The 15,389-nt window shown below is 40.7% G+C and overlaps 1 protein-coding gene and 1 long non-coding RNA gene across 2 annotated transcripts in view; both read left to right on the forward strand.

Annotated features, from left to right (window-relative positions):
• The window catches only part of LOC6051490 (protein O-mannosyl-transferase Tmtc3), a 471,860-nt gene that overhangs the window by 65,279 nt on the left and 391,192 nt on the right, over positions 1 to 15,389 (forward strand). The gene's annotated exons all lie outside the window — the stretch shown is intronic.
• LOC119766682 lies at positions 8,331 to 8,965 on the forward strand. The gene is made up of 2 exons (XR_005277055.1): positions 8,331 to 8,590; positions 8,746 to 8,965. It is a non-coding gene; the product is annotated as an uncharacterized LOC119766682 (long non-coding RNA).

A 15,389-nucleotide genomic window follows, 5' to 3' on the forward strand; every position in this document is an offset into this window, starting at 1 on the left:
TTGGCAGCCTCTGCTTGGTTGATAGCCTGCTGGATCACCTCCAGCGAACGATCAATATCAGCAGAAGTTTCCGGGTGTTGATCATAGTCGATGTTGCTGTCTACCACTTGCTGAAACTGCTGCCAGTCAACGTTGTGGTAATCTTTCCGGGTTGGTTGCCGCTGCGGGTAACGGAAGCTCCAACCTCCACAACCACCGGATAGTGATCAGAACTCAACTCTTCAAACACCTCAGGATGAGCCACGTTCTCAGCCATATTGGTAATGAAGAAATCGATGATTGAGTGATTCCCAGACCGAGCCACCCTCGTTGGACGATCCGGACTCACAACGTTGTAGTATCCGTTTTGCAGATCGTTGTGCAGAATCACTCCGTTCCGATTCCTCCTGCTGTTGCCCCAAACTTCATGCTTCGCGTTGAGGTCACCAGCGATGATGTACTTTGCGCTCCGCCGTGTCAGCTTCTGGATATCGCCCTTCAGTTTTGCTGCTGAACCATCTCTGGCATTCACCTGACGTGGGCAGTATGCAGCAATGAAGAGTACTGGGCCAACCGAAGTGGGAATTTCCACTCCAACGGCCTCGATGATGTCCAGCTTAAAGTGTGGCAGCCGGCGTGGCTTGAGATCACGATGAACAGCGACAAGCACACCTCCTCCTCCAGACGTGGTCCTGTCGAGCTGCGTCGCAATCTTGTAGTTTTGCAGATAAACTTTTTCACCGGGCTTCAGATGAGTTTCCGTGATGGCAGCTACGTCGATCTCCTTCTCGCGAAGAAAATCCACCAGCTCTAAATTCTTCCTCCTAATGGAGCAAGCGTTCCAATTCAGCAGCTTGAGGGACCTACGATCCATACTGGATGACGAACGAGGTCAGCACTTCAATCTGCTGGGTCTTGGTTTTGCATCCACGCAGTGCAGCGGACATCTGTTTGAAAATATTGAGGAGTTCGGTTGAGGTGTAAAGATCATTACCATTTTCCTCAACTGCTGGTTCTTGGGTTGGTCTTGGCTCCTGGCTGAAGCCCGGTGGTGGCGGTCTCGGCTCCTGGCTGGAACCCGGCCGTGGATGATTCATCTCAGCTCTCTTCCTGGGATCCAACGGCAACGGTGCCAAGTTCGGGACCTGGCGTCGCGGTTGAAGAGGTGGAAAATTTTGCTCCACCAGGGCTGGAGGAGTTCTACGACGCTGAGGCTGATTCTTCGTCGATGCTTGCTGCCGAATTTTCACGAACTCAGCTCTCTTGGGGCACTTTCGGTCGGTTGACGAGTGCTCACCGTTGCAGTTGAGGCACTTCACCAGCGAATCTTGGATGCACTGGGATGTGATGTGCGCATCGGTACCACATTTGGCGCAACGACGCTTCAGGTGGCAGTTCTTACCTCCGTGCCCGAAGCCCAGACAGTTGAAGCATTGTGTGACGTCACGATGCACTGGTCGGTATCGCTCCCACGACACGATAATGTTGAAAACCGCTCGAATTGCCTTCAGCTCTGGAAGCGTCGTCGATCCCTTAGCCAAATGCAGCAGGTAGAGCTGGTCACGGTACTTGATGTCTTTGTTGCGTCGGCTCATTTTGTGCACGGCCAACACATCCAGTTTCAAAACTTTTAGCTCGGCAGCTAATTCCTCCACTGGCATGTCGTACAGACCTCTGACGACGATTTTGAACGGCTTATCCATGACGACATCATGGGTAAAGTACTCCGCCTCGTTTTCGGTCAAGTAATCCTTGACCAGTTGATAGTGCTGCCTGGATTGCACCAGCACCTTAAATCCGTCCTGACACAGACGAATGTTGCCTTGGACTTTCCCAGACTTGATGAGTTCAACCAGCCCCGCTCGAAAGTCGATCGTTGCTGCTGATTGCCTCACATAAAAGGAGGCAGTTTCTCCTTTCGCTGTTTCACTTCATTCTCCTTTGCTTCCGCTACCTGGTCCTCGTCAGGCAGTCCAGCAAACTTGTTGTTCTTCAAAAGCTGCTCCTCGTGCGATGAAGAGTTCTCCTCCTCCTCATCCATCGGTACAGTACCGTCGCTCTTTTTCGTCTTTTTGCTGTTCGATGTCACTTCCAAAAGCACCTTCCTTTTGGAAATTCCCGGTTTTTGGCCATCAGTTGAGGCCTCAACCTTCCTTTTGGAAATTCCCACTTTTTTGCCTGCTTGAGCCGCAGGTAGGGCAATATTGCCGGCGTTTTGCGCCGGGACGCGACGAGTCATGTTGATTCAGACAACCTTCACCAACGAATGCTCGGATAACAATGAACACAAAAAAGATGATTTTTAATCACTCCTGAAAGTTTCATGAAGATATTTCGTGACTGAACTGAGTAAGATACGATTTTAAGCTCAACATTTTGCCATTCGCAAAGCAAACTGTCAAACTTTGTGAACGTTTTTCTCTAAACAAGGAGTTGATTTACGGGTGCCACCCCGAGCAGACGGAAATAACGTGGAAATAAAATTTTTTGTTACTTGTAAATACTAGGCCAATAACATTTAATGTTATTTATAACAAGATTTGTTATTCGCCGTTATGATTTTTTTTGTTATTGGATTGTTATTGTAATAACAGACTAATAAAATTTTGCGATATTCTTCGAACAAATCTTTGTTATTCTTTTTTGTTATTTTAACAACTAATCCGATCATCTCAATAACAGTTGGAGTTATTCTTTCATAACAAAAAATGTTATTCCCAAGTTGTTTTGACTTTCAACCAATATCTGACCAATAGCAAATTTTGTTATGATAACATAAACAGTTATTAAACTCTTATGCAAAAATGGATTTTTCAAGAAGATTCCGTAACACTTTCTGTTATTTTAACAGTATTTGTTATTGAAATGGCATGAATTTTGTTATTACTGTCTGCCCGGGACGATATCTCGAGATATGATGGACCAAAATTGGGGTGAAGACTCTCAAGACATATCCCGTGTGCAAGACGAAGCCGGATTTTGAAATTTAGCTTTTTTTAAATTACAAAAATTAAAAACTGCCGATTTTTTATATGAAAAACACAAAAATATTTTTTTCTTTTTTTCAAATAAGTTTATTGAAGATCAGCCTTCGTCATGCACACAAAACCGGTTTAACGAGTCTTCAACAAAATTTTGAGTCAATTTGGTTTTAGAACTGCTAACTTCAAATAGTTATATCTCGGTAATGATAATACCAAATGTCTTCAAATTTGTATTGATTATAGATGAAAATGTAGGTTTTAATGCTCTGAAAACAGATTTTAAATAAAATTGAGTGTGTGCTCACACCAACCTCTCACTTTTTTGTCGATTCACATGTATGTAACCCCTTAAATACAAAAATAAACGTTGATCAATGAATATGAAATGTTTAACAATCAATTGTACAAGTTTATTCAATGAAAACTTAAATTTTCAGCAATATTTGTTTTGCCCCAAGATTCTTGGAAAATTTTTAAACGAGGACAATAAATTGAAATAAAATTTGCAATTGCCTAAGAAGCATTTAACTTTTTATTTTCTGAATAGAAAAAAAAACTGAAAATTAAACTCAACTATGCAAAAATACGTTAAAATAAATAAAAATGAGGAAAAGAACTTCCGAAGAGGTACGCTGTTAAGTTTGTTAAATTTAGAAAAAATACAACAATTCTAGCACCCAACTCATTCTAAAACAAATCTCACATTATAAATCGCGACAATTTCTCCTCCAGGATTAACCTGGCTCAAATCGTTCGTCTCTAGCTGCGCCCTCAAGAAGAAAAAACATAAATCGCACTCCAATTGCGTGCAAACCCAAAGATGTTATCCCACGTGAAAACTTTTAAGCTCCCCCCTTACCTCTGCTTCCCAATTTTCCGGAAAACCTTCCACAACACCCCCGGCAGGCGCAGTCCCATTTATTAGCAAACTAATTTCCACTCCAAAATTCCCCCCGAAAATTTATTACGCTCATCCCTGCCGGATTTTCAGCGCGGTGATACTCCCAAAAGGGGGGCGCCTCGTGCAAATCCATCTTCAAACAAATGAGTCTCGGTTTTTCCTCTTGAAGAGGGGGGGGGGGGGTGGGGCTGCTGCAGATTCTTATCGGTGATTTACGACAGGGGAAAAAAAAGAGCAAAAGCCCACCGACGACGACGACCTGGCCGAGCAAACATGCACACAACATTAGAGGCCTTGTGACCCTTCCACTTCTTTTTTTTTGCTGGTGTTTTCCTACTTCTTTTAAATGTTCAGTGTTTAGTTCATGTCCTGGGACGCAAAAAAAGAGGCCCCACTTGGACCTGGGGACGAAACTCAGGGACTTCCCTTTGGAACGTGAACCTTACATTTGCCGGGTGGATTAGAGTTCCATGCGAAATAACGAATTTATATTTTATTAAATTTTCAATGAGATTTTTTTTACTATTCATATGACAAAATTAATCAATTTTAAAAATAATAAAAAAAATACTAGAAAATTTCGTAACTTCACCTGAATCCTCAAACATTGCCTTTCTGGCCAGAACCTGCCATGTCCGGGGCTTCCGGATTCGTTTCACCTGGAGGGCTTTCCAGTTCTGTTCGTTTTTTTTGCTGCCCTACTAGTCCTACACCCTACAATTGTACTAAAAATCCCTGGGAGGAAACGGAAAACTCACCTGGGTGGCACCGAAAACCATGTATACGACAACGATGAGGGGTCCTGCGAGAGAGAAAGAGAAGGTCCTTAGCGGAGGTGGATTTGACACCCCGAGCAACCTGTGTGATGGCGTTAAGTGTGAAAAATGTCGGGAGGTGAAGTTTTTGATAGTGGCACAACCGGATTATCCGGTTGGGGTAAAGTTGTTCGTTTCACTAACTAGACAGTTTCTGGGTTTTACATTAATGTGACTAAAATGTTTGTCTTTAATCATGATTTGCATTTTTTTTTTCATTTTTTTTCTAAATCTCAGGTATACATTCAAACGTATTAGCTGCACTTGAATATATTTTAAAAACTCTTTTACAAATCTTTTTTCCAGATAATTAAATTTTGTTTTCTTGTTTTTTTTTATGTTTGCATATATTTAGAAGATTTTCGAAGAATGAAAAAAAAATTAGTTAATAAACAGGTCGACTTTTTCAACCAAAAAATCAGGTCGAATTGTGAATTTTTGGAGATTGACCTCCTTTTGAGGTGATGTTGAATTACGGTGGGGTATCAATTATAAGAATATCAAGAATTAGAGTAAAAAAGAAAACAGATATGTTGAAATCAGAAAAAGCTGATCATTTGAAGCCATTTCCTTTCATTGAAACTAACTTTTTGATGGGAAATTAAATCAAAAAACGTTACTTAATCCACTTTAAGGTGGTTGGTGCCTTCCTCGCATTCATGAAGTGAATACACTACACAGCCTCAAAAAGTGTATTAAAAACACTTATTTTTAACAATATCTGAGATCCGGCTTAAAAAAGTGTATTAAAAACACTAAGTACTTATGAATTTTGATAGGGTTGTCACCTTTCCAACGAAGGGTTGCATGATAGATCCGCACACCTTTTTCATCAAAATATTTGAGATCCGGCCAAAAATAGTGTTAAAATATCACTTAAGTACTCATAACTTTTGATGTTGTTGTCAGATCTACAATCTTTTGAACGCGTTGGAAAGGTCTTTTAAAAACCTTTCAATCAATTTAAAGCATGACGGATTTTCTTACAAAAATCACCCTTTTTACAATTTTCCGAAGATTAGCTTAAATTATTTTTTAGCATAACTTTTTAAGTAACTTCATAATATTAACTAGGGTCTTGTGGGACCCCAAGACGGATCGAATGAGACCAAAATGGTCCAAATCGGTCCAGCCAGTCCGGAGATAATCGTGTGCATATTTTTCGGTGCGCGGACTTACAGACATACACACGCACAGACATTTGTTCAGAATTTGATTATGAGTCGATAGGTATACGTCTAGGTGGGATTTTATAGCCTTTCTTCATTGAGGTGAGGAAGGCAAAAAAAAAATCAATGCATTACTTTAGCGAGAGTGATCAACGTAGTTTACGGATGACCCCTCATAAAAATATTTCTTTAGAACACCGACCAACAAAATTTCAGGGCAGGCTAAACTCGAGGGAATGCAGTTTGAGGTCCTTATAACACATGCCATTTGCATTAATCCCAGTCTAAATGTTTTTAAAAATTCAAAGTCAAAAAATTCAGCGACACGTTTCATCAGGTTATTTTAAAAATTCTTTAAGCAACTATTTTTTAATCAAACGCTAAAACCAACCATAATTTCAAAAATTTAAATCAAAATCTACCACAAAATGCTTCATAAATTCTCAAAGTATAAAACGAGAAAGTTTCATCAAATTTCCGGATTTTTTTTTCTAAAAATTCATGTCCTTTTCCGATTTGTTCTCCCATGTAAAAGTTTGTAAGAATACAGAAAAAGTCCAAATAAATGTTGAAATCACCGTTATCTATTGTATTTTTAATTGTTAACAATTAATTCTACACTTTTTATCACTTAAGAAATCTATACTTGAAATAATGCAGAAAGCATAAACAAAATATAAATACAAAATACCGTATTTTCCGAAAAACAAAATCAGGGCATTAAGTTCAATATGCTTATTCTGTCATATTCAAGTTTCCATTATATTCAAAGCGATACGAATTTTGTATTGATTTTTACTGTATAAGAACTTTTTGTGTGAAATACTCAAATTTTCACCGAGTATCATAGTTTGATTTTTGAAATACTACAATTTTTAACAAATATTTGAGTATATATAAAAAAGCTACATTATCGTCGATTGGTAACGTCGATTTTGTTCCCATATTTGAGTATTTTTTTTTGTTAAAAAAAAGTATTTTAAACATATGTAGTAAACATGTTTACAGCATATTGAAGCATACTTAAATGGCCAGCATAGCATTGATACTTAAATGGCCAATATTATCATTTAATTATTTCAAAAAGTACGAAACCTGGTGAAAATTTTGGGGTACTTTTACTTCAAATTTGCTACATTATTATACAGCGACTCCACGTCAGACAGAAAGGATTCCAATCATGGATGCCAGAAACACAGATTTGTCTGTGATTTCTCAGACATTTGAGGTGCCAGAAATTTATTGGGGTGCACAGACTAAAAATAAAAACCCTCATCTAATTATAATTAATTTAAGACAAATTCACAAACACACACAGACTTTTTTACAGCCCTTTAAAAAAACAGCTGGCATCCCTGGTCCAAATCAAAAGTGCTCTGATTTAGTTAAAATTTGGTATCTGAGTTCCTCGGCCAGAATTTTTTTTCCTATTTGAGGGTATTGTTCTTCGTATTACAGTAACGCAAAAAAACTGAGAACCAACCCCCCAACGGCCTCCGACCCCACCTCCCCACTTATCACTTATCCGGTTGCTGTGCACCGAGGTTCGAAAAAACTACCAGAATATTTGAAAAGGTCCTATGAAAATGCCATTTGCAGACTTCAAGGTCTCGGGACCAAAGAGCTCATATCTGAAAATATTTTTCCGTAGTATTTTACAGTACATTTTCAAAAATAAGATTTTTCAAACATAGAAAGTGGACCTCAACATATTTTTCGTTACTAGCCCAACTAATACTCTTTCTTTTGAAACGTGGCGCACTATATTGGTTCAGCTGATTCAGAGATATGATATTTTGAAAAAAAGGTTTTTGCGAAAATCGACGAAAAACGTCATTTTTTGAAACACCCTATTTCGGATAGGAGAACCCTAATAACCAAACAAAAAATATGAGACTAATTATTTTTTCAAAGAACTTTCATGCCAAAATTATCCAAATCAGGGCACTTTTGATTTGGATTCTTCCTTTGGGTCTAATTTTTTTTTTACAAGATTTTGGTCTGACACAATAGCAGGCCAAGGATTGATACCTAAGAGCATGCAATGGCACTGACCTTGTTGCGTGCTCTTCGGTTGACGTCCACGTAAGGAACATCCTGGAAGGAGCGTAACTAACTACATCCGTAGTTCTGTTAGATCATCCGAATTATCTTGATCAGAACAGTATAGCTCTGGTTCCTTGCGAGTGTCCTATTTTCTTACCTCCACGTTGGCTTGGTTTTCATGATGACCTAGCTGGTGGCCTGTGGAAACGGATCGTAAACCTTTGACCATTGCGGGTCAGAGTTGAGACGGCTAAAAGAAAGGGGCGCGACAATGTGGGAAAGGGAAGTAATTTGTGATTGTAGATGGTATTGTTTTGATTCGCAGTATGTTGAGTCAACTGCTGTAGGTGTCCCTGAAACAACGCACAACGGGGTTTCTCTTCTCTTCATTCTCAGCTACCACCTATCTGATTGGGTCACAGGAGTAGTGAGAGGGAACGGCCGGACACATGATGCGCGTTTACAAATTCCAAGCTATTCGCGTGAAATATAAAGAAAAACGCAGTATAAAGTGTACTACTCGATGCGTCGGTTCGGAGTGAGTACGAGAATGGTGAAGATTTTTGTTAAATACGATGGAAAGTGCATTTTATTTCAAAGTGAAAAGTGTTTTCGGAGCTTGTGGAGCATAAATTCCAATATGGCGGTACAGAAGTGGTGGGCTTCTGCCCTCAATCGGCTTTTGCCGAAGTGTGTGTGAGTTCACATGAGAAGTGTGTGAGGAAATTGAGTGTAACCCAACCCTAACCTAAGGTGACAGTTTTCGCGTGTGGTGTAACCACAGATTGTCAAGTGTGTGTGATGAAGGAGAGTGTTCATGGCCAACTATGTTGAAATGATCATTTTTGAAGATTGTTATGAAATGTGATCAACTGGAAGATTTGCGGTGTGTCGCATTTAATTGCATAGAGGTGATGTTGTGTGGAAGCTGCACACAGTTGACTCCGCGAGCCTTGTGAGGCGTTCAATGACAGGAGTGAAACTGAAATCCAGGCGGTTGAGGATTGACTGACGTCGTCAGCTCAGTTGATATTGATGCATCCGATTCGATGCTGCGGTGGCAGATGAGGACCAACGATTATTCTCTCCAGAACCCGGTGAGCGCGTTTCATGTTGACTTTTCAAATATGTGTGTGTTTGTGTGGAGCTGGATGAATGAGAGATGTTTGTGAGCGCCACTTGCGCGTGAGAGCTGTCAGAGCATATGAGTGCCATTCACTCTAAGCACTCACTGAGGGGTTAGTTAATGCATTTAGCACGCTTGTTTGGAACTATCCATTTTCTTATATTAGTGGAAACTCAACCCAATTTGAAGTGGGGAGTTGTTATCGCTGATATTATTTTATTTTATTTGTTTTCTAGGAAATTTTAAACGAGAAATGTTTGTTAGGAAATATAGTGATCTTAAATTTGGTACTTAGTCTCCGATTTTAAACCAATAGTTGATATTTTGTAAATTTAGTTGTTATTCAAAATTCTTGACAATTTTCAAAACAAGCGATGTTGAGCTTTTTTCAATATTTCAGTTTTGATCATAATAATATTATGTTAGTGAATTTTTGTGAAGTCCACGATTCACATGCAACTTTGAATTTAATATTTCAAGCATCTGTGATGGCTCCTGTGTGTTTGAGAGTGTGACTGAATTTATGTTTAATGCATGTCTACATCCGCGTAACTGGAATTTGGATGGTGGGGCAGCGCACACGCCTTGTAGAATTATTCGTGTTTCGAGCCTTTTATTTGATATTTTATTTTCCATAAGTCCTCCTATTATCATCGTTGATCAGAAGGCACGCCGCCGGTTTAGTTCTTTTAATTTATTGTTTTAATTTCATTACGTGGTGTCCTGTTTGATTAGTGCAGTGCTTATGAGGACGCGCAGACCTTTTTTCGTGTTATTTTCATCTCTTTTGTGTCGCTGTTTGTGTGCATGGGGTGATTGGTCAATATAATTAAATAATGGCATCATTAGTGCAGTGCCTATGAGGACGCGAAGTCCTGTTTATTCGTGTTGTTTCATCTCTTTTGTGTCGCTGTTTGTGTGCATGGGGTGATTGGTCTTCTTCTTCTTCTTTTTTTCTTTATTTATAGTTCGCGCGTTCGTTGGCCGATGAGTTTTTTTTTGTTCTCTTTACATAGTTTTCGATAGAAACGATCTGATTTTTTTTCGAGACAAGCAAGTTGTATTGCTGGACTAAGTCCTTTCTATATCATCAATGATCGAAAGGCACGCCGACGAATATGTTTTAAGGCTTATGATATAAAATCATTTTAATGAATAAAGCCCTTCCTACATCACCGTTGATCGGAAGGCACGCCGACGAAGAATTTCTGGAGGATTGCGGTCGAATTAATACTACATTTAAAATTCTAGATAGCTATCTCTCGGATTCGATTGTGAGTAGCAGGACTTCGAGGTTACTTTGCAACGTGTTTTTGGAGCCTTTTTATATTTTAAATTTTATAAGTCCTTCTTTTGTCATCGTTGATAGGAAGGCACGCCGCCGGTTAAGTTCGTTAGTTTAAGTTATTGTTTTAATTTCATTACAATCGGTTACGTGGTGTCCTGTTTTCTTTTCGTTTATATTCGTTGATCGTAATAATTTATTGCAACTGGTAGTTTTAGTATTAACTCATCCACTATTTTTGACATTTGCTCGCGTTATCTTAATTGTACCAACAGTAAAAATATACTGATAAGTCCAGCCCATAGCACTACCGCTCGGTTGGCACGCGTTCGATTAAAACAAACTTTTTAAATAATCAATTATTTATCTTTCCGCAGCCGGCTGCCTAAGATTTGAAATTTCAACCGATAAACAAAATGCTCATGGTCACATCACTGCCACTCGTGAATCCTGACCTCATACCCATCTACTAACCCCCTCAAAACTCATGTGATACTTTGTCGGAGAAGCAGTCGATTGGGCGGTCTCTATCACTCAAGTATCGGACTAACATTCCCATCCACTTCCCCGTGACTCTACCACTGGTCGTGGCCGGCGCCGGTATTGATCAGCATGATAGGGGCCTTTGAGAAGTTGCGAAGCGAGGAAAGATAGCACCCACTTATCTTCCACGGCTCGTGGATGTAACTTCTGGAGGTCCTGGTCAATAACGGAGTAGCAACTGCGGGTGGGCACCTATGCTTTGCTTTATGCTCTCTTCATTCTCAGCTACCACCTATCTCCTATTTTTATTTTTCTCTTCTGATTCCCAATTCTTCACTGATTCTTCTATTTAATATCCAACATTTGATTTTAATTTTACTAACTTTTGATTCTCTTATCTCTCAAAGCTTTTCCACTCTTTTCTAACAATTGATACTGCTGTAACAAACTTTGTTTTGTTTTTTTTCTTTTTTTTTTCCTTTAAAATATACTTTTCCTTAATGTACTAGTAATATCAAGTCTATTAATCACTCGCCTAATCTTTTTAGATTTTATTGCGAATTTATTTATTTGAATGATTCTTTATCTGTCCTATAAATTATCATTACTTTAATCTAAGCTTGTTTTGTATCTCTATTTGTTAACTATTGTCTAATTTTACATCTAATACATCTAGCATCTCATTTTTATTCTTCAAAATAGCTCATCATTCTCTTACTATCGATACTTGATTTTTATAAAATAAATTCTCTTTTACTGTCTATTGTTTTCAATCTTCACCCTTTTTTTCAAACAAGTGAGGTTTGAGCCCTTACTAAATTTATGGAATGGTTAAAGGATTAACACAAATATTACTATTGTATTTTTGGTAAACTTTTATAACATGCTTAGGACCAAAAAATGTAACAAAACACCGCGACAAAAGAAATAGCAACAGATAAACAGACTCAACAATAGGGAAGATTTCAGGAGAAAACAATACACAGTAAATAACAATAAGTTTTTGAATTCAAACTAAAAATAAAACAGTTTTTGCTTTAATGAAAGTTGATAGGCACACTATAGATGGTTAGGCGCTTAAACTTACATCAAACCCTACGTAATATACCACCCCCGGCCGAGTTAAAATGCGTAACCGGAAAAGAAGGTGTGCATGCCTGGCACGAACACTCAAAGCGTGTTCTAGCGTGCTGCTCGTACTGACTCAGAGCAAGGGTGAGATGTAGGTGTAAGGGCAGTACGTGTTCGTCGGGAACCTAGTGCATAAGATCGGTCAAGGCCCGTTCTTACACTGAAAATTGCGAATTGCGAATTGCGAAGATTTTGGTCTGACACAATAAGGATGGAACACAGCTCCCTCTAGGTTATCGTCGGTTATCGACGTTTAAATTATCGTATTTCAATAAAAATAACCAAATCATCCTGACGATAAATATTGACAACATTTACCGTTAGGACGATTTTGTTATTGAAATACGATAATTTAATCGTCGATAACGGCAACCTTGGTCAAAACGAATTCAAAATCATATTAAAGGAAAAAAGAAGAGTGAAATTCATTGTTATCCGAGCATTCGTTGGTGAAGGTTGTCTGAATCAACATGACTCGTCGCGTCCCGGCGCAAAACGCCGGCAATATTGCCCTACCTGCGGCTCAAGCAGGCAAAAAAGTGGGAATTTCCAAAAGGAAGGTTGAGGCCTCAACTGATGGCCAAAAACCGGGAATTTCCAAAAGGAAGGTGCTTTTGGAAGTGACATCGAACAGCAAAAAGACGAAAAAGAGCGACGGTACTGTACCGATGGATGAGGAGGAGGAGAACTCTTCATCGCACGAGGAGCAGCTTTTGAAGAACAACAAGTTTGCTGGACTGCCTGACGAGGACCAGGTAGCGGAAGCAAAGGAGAATGAAGTGAAACAGCGAAAGGAGAAACTGCCTCCTTTTTATGTGAGGCAATCAGCAGCAACGATCGACTTTCGAGCGGGGCTGGTTGAACTCATCAAGTCTGGGAAAGTCCAAGGCAACATTCGTCTGTGTCAGGACGGATTTAAGGTGCTGGTGCAATCCAGGCAGCACTATCAACTGGTCAAGGATTACTTGACCGAAAACGAGGCGGAGTACTTTACCCATGATGTCGTCATGGATAAGCCGTTCAAAATCGTCGTCAGAGGTCTGTACGACATGCCAGTGGAGGAATTAGCTGCCGAGCTAAAAGTTTTGAAACTGGATGTGTTGGCCGTGCACAAAATGAGCCGACGCAACAAAGACATCAAGTACCGTGACCAGCTCTACCTGCTGCATTTGGCTAAGGGATCGACGACGCTTCCTGAGCTGAAGGCAATTCGAGCGGTTTTCAACATTATCGTGTCGTGGGAGCGATACCGACCAGTGCATCGTGACGTCACACAATGCTTCAACTGCCTGGGCTTCGGGCACGGAGGTAAGAACTGCCACCTGAAGCGTCGTTGCGCCAAATGTGGTACCGATGCGCACATCACATCCCAGTGCATCCAAGATTCGCTGGTGAAGTGCCTCAACTGCAACGGTGAGCACTCGTCAACCGACCGAAAGTGCCCCAAGAGAGCTGAGTTCGTGAAAATTCGGCAGCAAGCATCGACGAAGAATCAGCCTCAGCGTCGTAGAACTCCTCCAGCCCTGGTGGAGCAAAATTTTCCACCTCTTCAACCGCGACGCCAGGTCCCGAACTTGGCACCGTTGCCGTTGGATCCCAGGAAGAGAGCTGAGATGAATCATCCACGGCCGGGTTCCAGCCAGGAGCCGAGACCGCCACCACCGGGCTTCAGCCAGGAGCCAAGACCAACCCAAGAACCAGCAGTTGAGGAAAATGGTAATGATCTTTACACCTCAACCGAACTCCTCAATATTTTCAAACAGATGTCCGCTGCACTGCGTGGATGCAAAACCAAGACCCAGCAGATTGAAGTGCTGACCTCGTTCGTCATCCAGTATGGATCGTAGGTCCCTCAAGCTGCTGAATTGGAACGCTTGCTCCATTAGGAGGAAGAATTTAGAGCTGGTGGATTTTCTTCGCGAGAAGGAGATCGACGTAGCTGCCATCACGGAAACTCATCTGAAGCCCGGTGAAAAAGTTTATCTGCAAAACTACAAGATTGCGACGCAGCTCGACAGGACCACCTCTGGAGGAGGAGGTGTGCTTGTCGCTGTTCATCGTGATCTCAAGCCACGCCGGCTGCCACACTTTAAGCTGGACATCATCGAGGCCGTTGGAGTGGAAATTCCCACTTCGGTTGGCCCAGTACTCTTCATTGCTGCATACTGCCCACGTCAGGTGAATGCCAGAGATGGTTCAGCAGCAAAACTGAAGGGCGATATCCAGAAGCTGACACGGCGGAGCGCAAAGTACATCATCGCTGGTGACCTCAACGCGAAGCATGAAGTTTGGGGCAACAGCAGGAGGAATCGGAACGGAGTGATTCTGCACAACGATCTGCAAAACGGATACTACAACGTTGTGAGTCCGGATCGTCCAACGAGGGTGGCTCGGTCTGGGAATCACTCAATCATCGACTTCTTCATTACCAATATGGCTGAGAACGTGGCTCATCCTGAGGTGTTTGAAGAGTTGAGTTCTGATCACTATCCGGTGGTTGTGGAGGTTGGAGCTTCCGTTACTCCGCAGCGGCAACCAACCCGGAAAGATTACCACAACGTTGACTGGCAGCAGTTTCAGCAAGTGGTAGACAGCAACATCGACTATGATCAACACCCGGAAACTTCTGCTGATATTGATCGTTCGCTGGAGGTGATCCAGCAGGCTATCAACCAAGCAGAGGCTGCCAACGTTCGGGAGGTTCCTGTTAATTTTAAGGTAACTGATATTGACGTAGATACTAAACACTTGATTAGACTTAGGAATGTTTATAGGAGACAATATCAACGGACTGGGGACTATGACAAAAGATTTCAGTTAACAATTTGAACAAAATCATACAAGACCGACTTGACAATATCAGAAATCAAGAATTTTCAAAACATGTAAGCCAGCTTGGGAATTATTCAAAACCATTTTGGAAACTTTCAAAAGTTCTTAAAAACAAACCAAAGCCTATTCCTCCTCTTATTGTTGAGGATTCTCGTTTGATTACATCCGAGGAAAAGGCAAATGCACTTGGGCTTCATTTTGTTAGTTCACATAATCTTGGCGCTTCCATGACCAGCCGTAAAGAAACATCAGTTGCCAATAGTATTTCAACAATCAATGACTCTACCTTTGAATTTCCTGCAGATTCCCATGTTTCTGGTGAGGAAGTCAAAGTTGCAGTTAAACAAATGAAAAATATGAAAGCTCCTGGCTTTGATAACATTTTAATCTGGTGTTGAAAAAACAGAGTGATCAGTTCTTTCAACATCTAGCCAATATTTTCAATAAATGTTTGCAACTTGGTTACTTCCCCACCAATTGGAAGCTGGGCAAAGTCATACCAATTTTGAAGCCTCAAAAGATCCAACATCGCCAACAAGTTATCGTCCCATTAGTCTTTTGAGTAGTCTGTCCAAACTCTTTGAGAAGGTCATCTATTCAAGGCTTTTGGATTTTACCAACGATAATAATATAATTTT

Source organism: Culex quinquefasciatus, chromosome 2, assembly GCF_015732765.1.
Source record: "Culex quinquefasciatus strain JHB chromosome 2, VPISU_Cqui_1.0_pri_paternal, whole genome shotgun sequence".
NCBI lineage: Eukaryota > Metazoa > Arthropoda > Insecta > Diptera > Culicidae > Culex > Culex quinquefasciatus.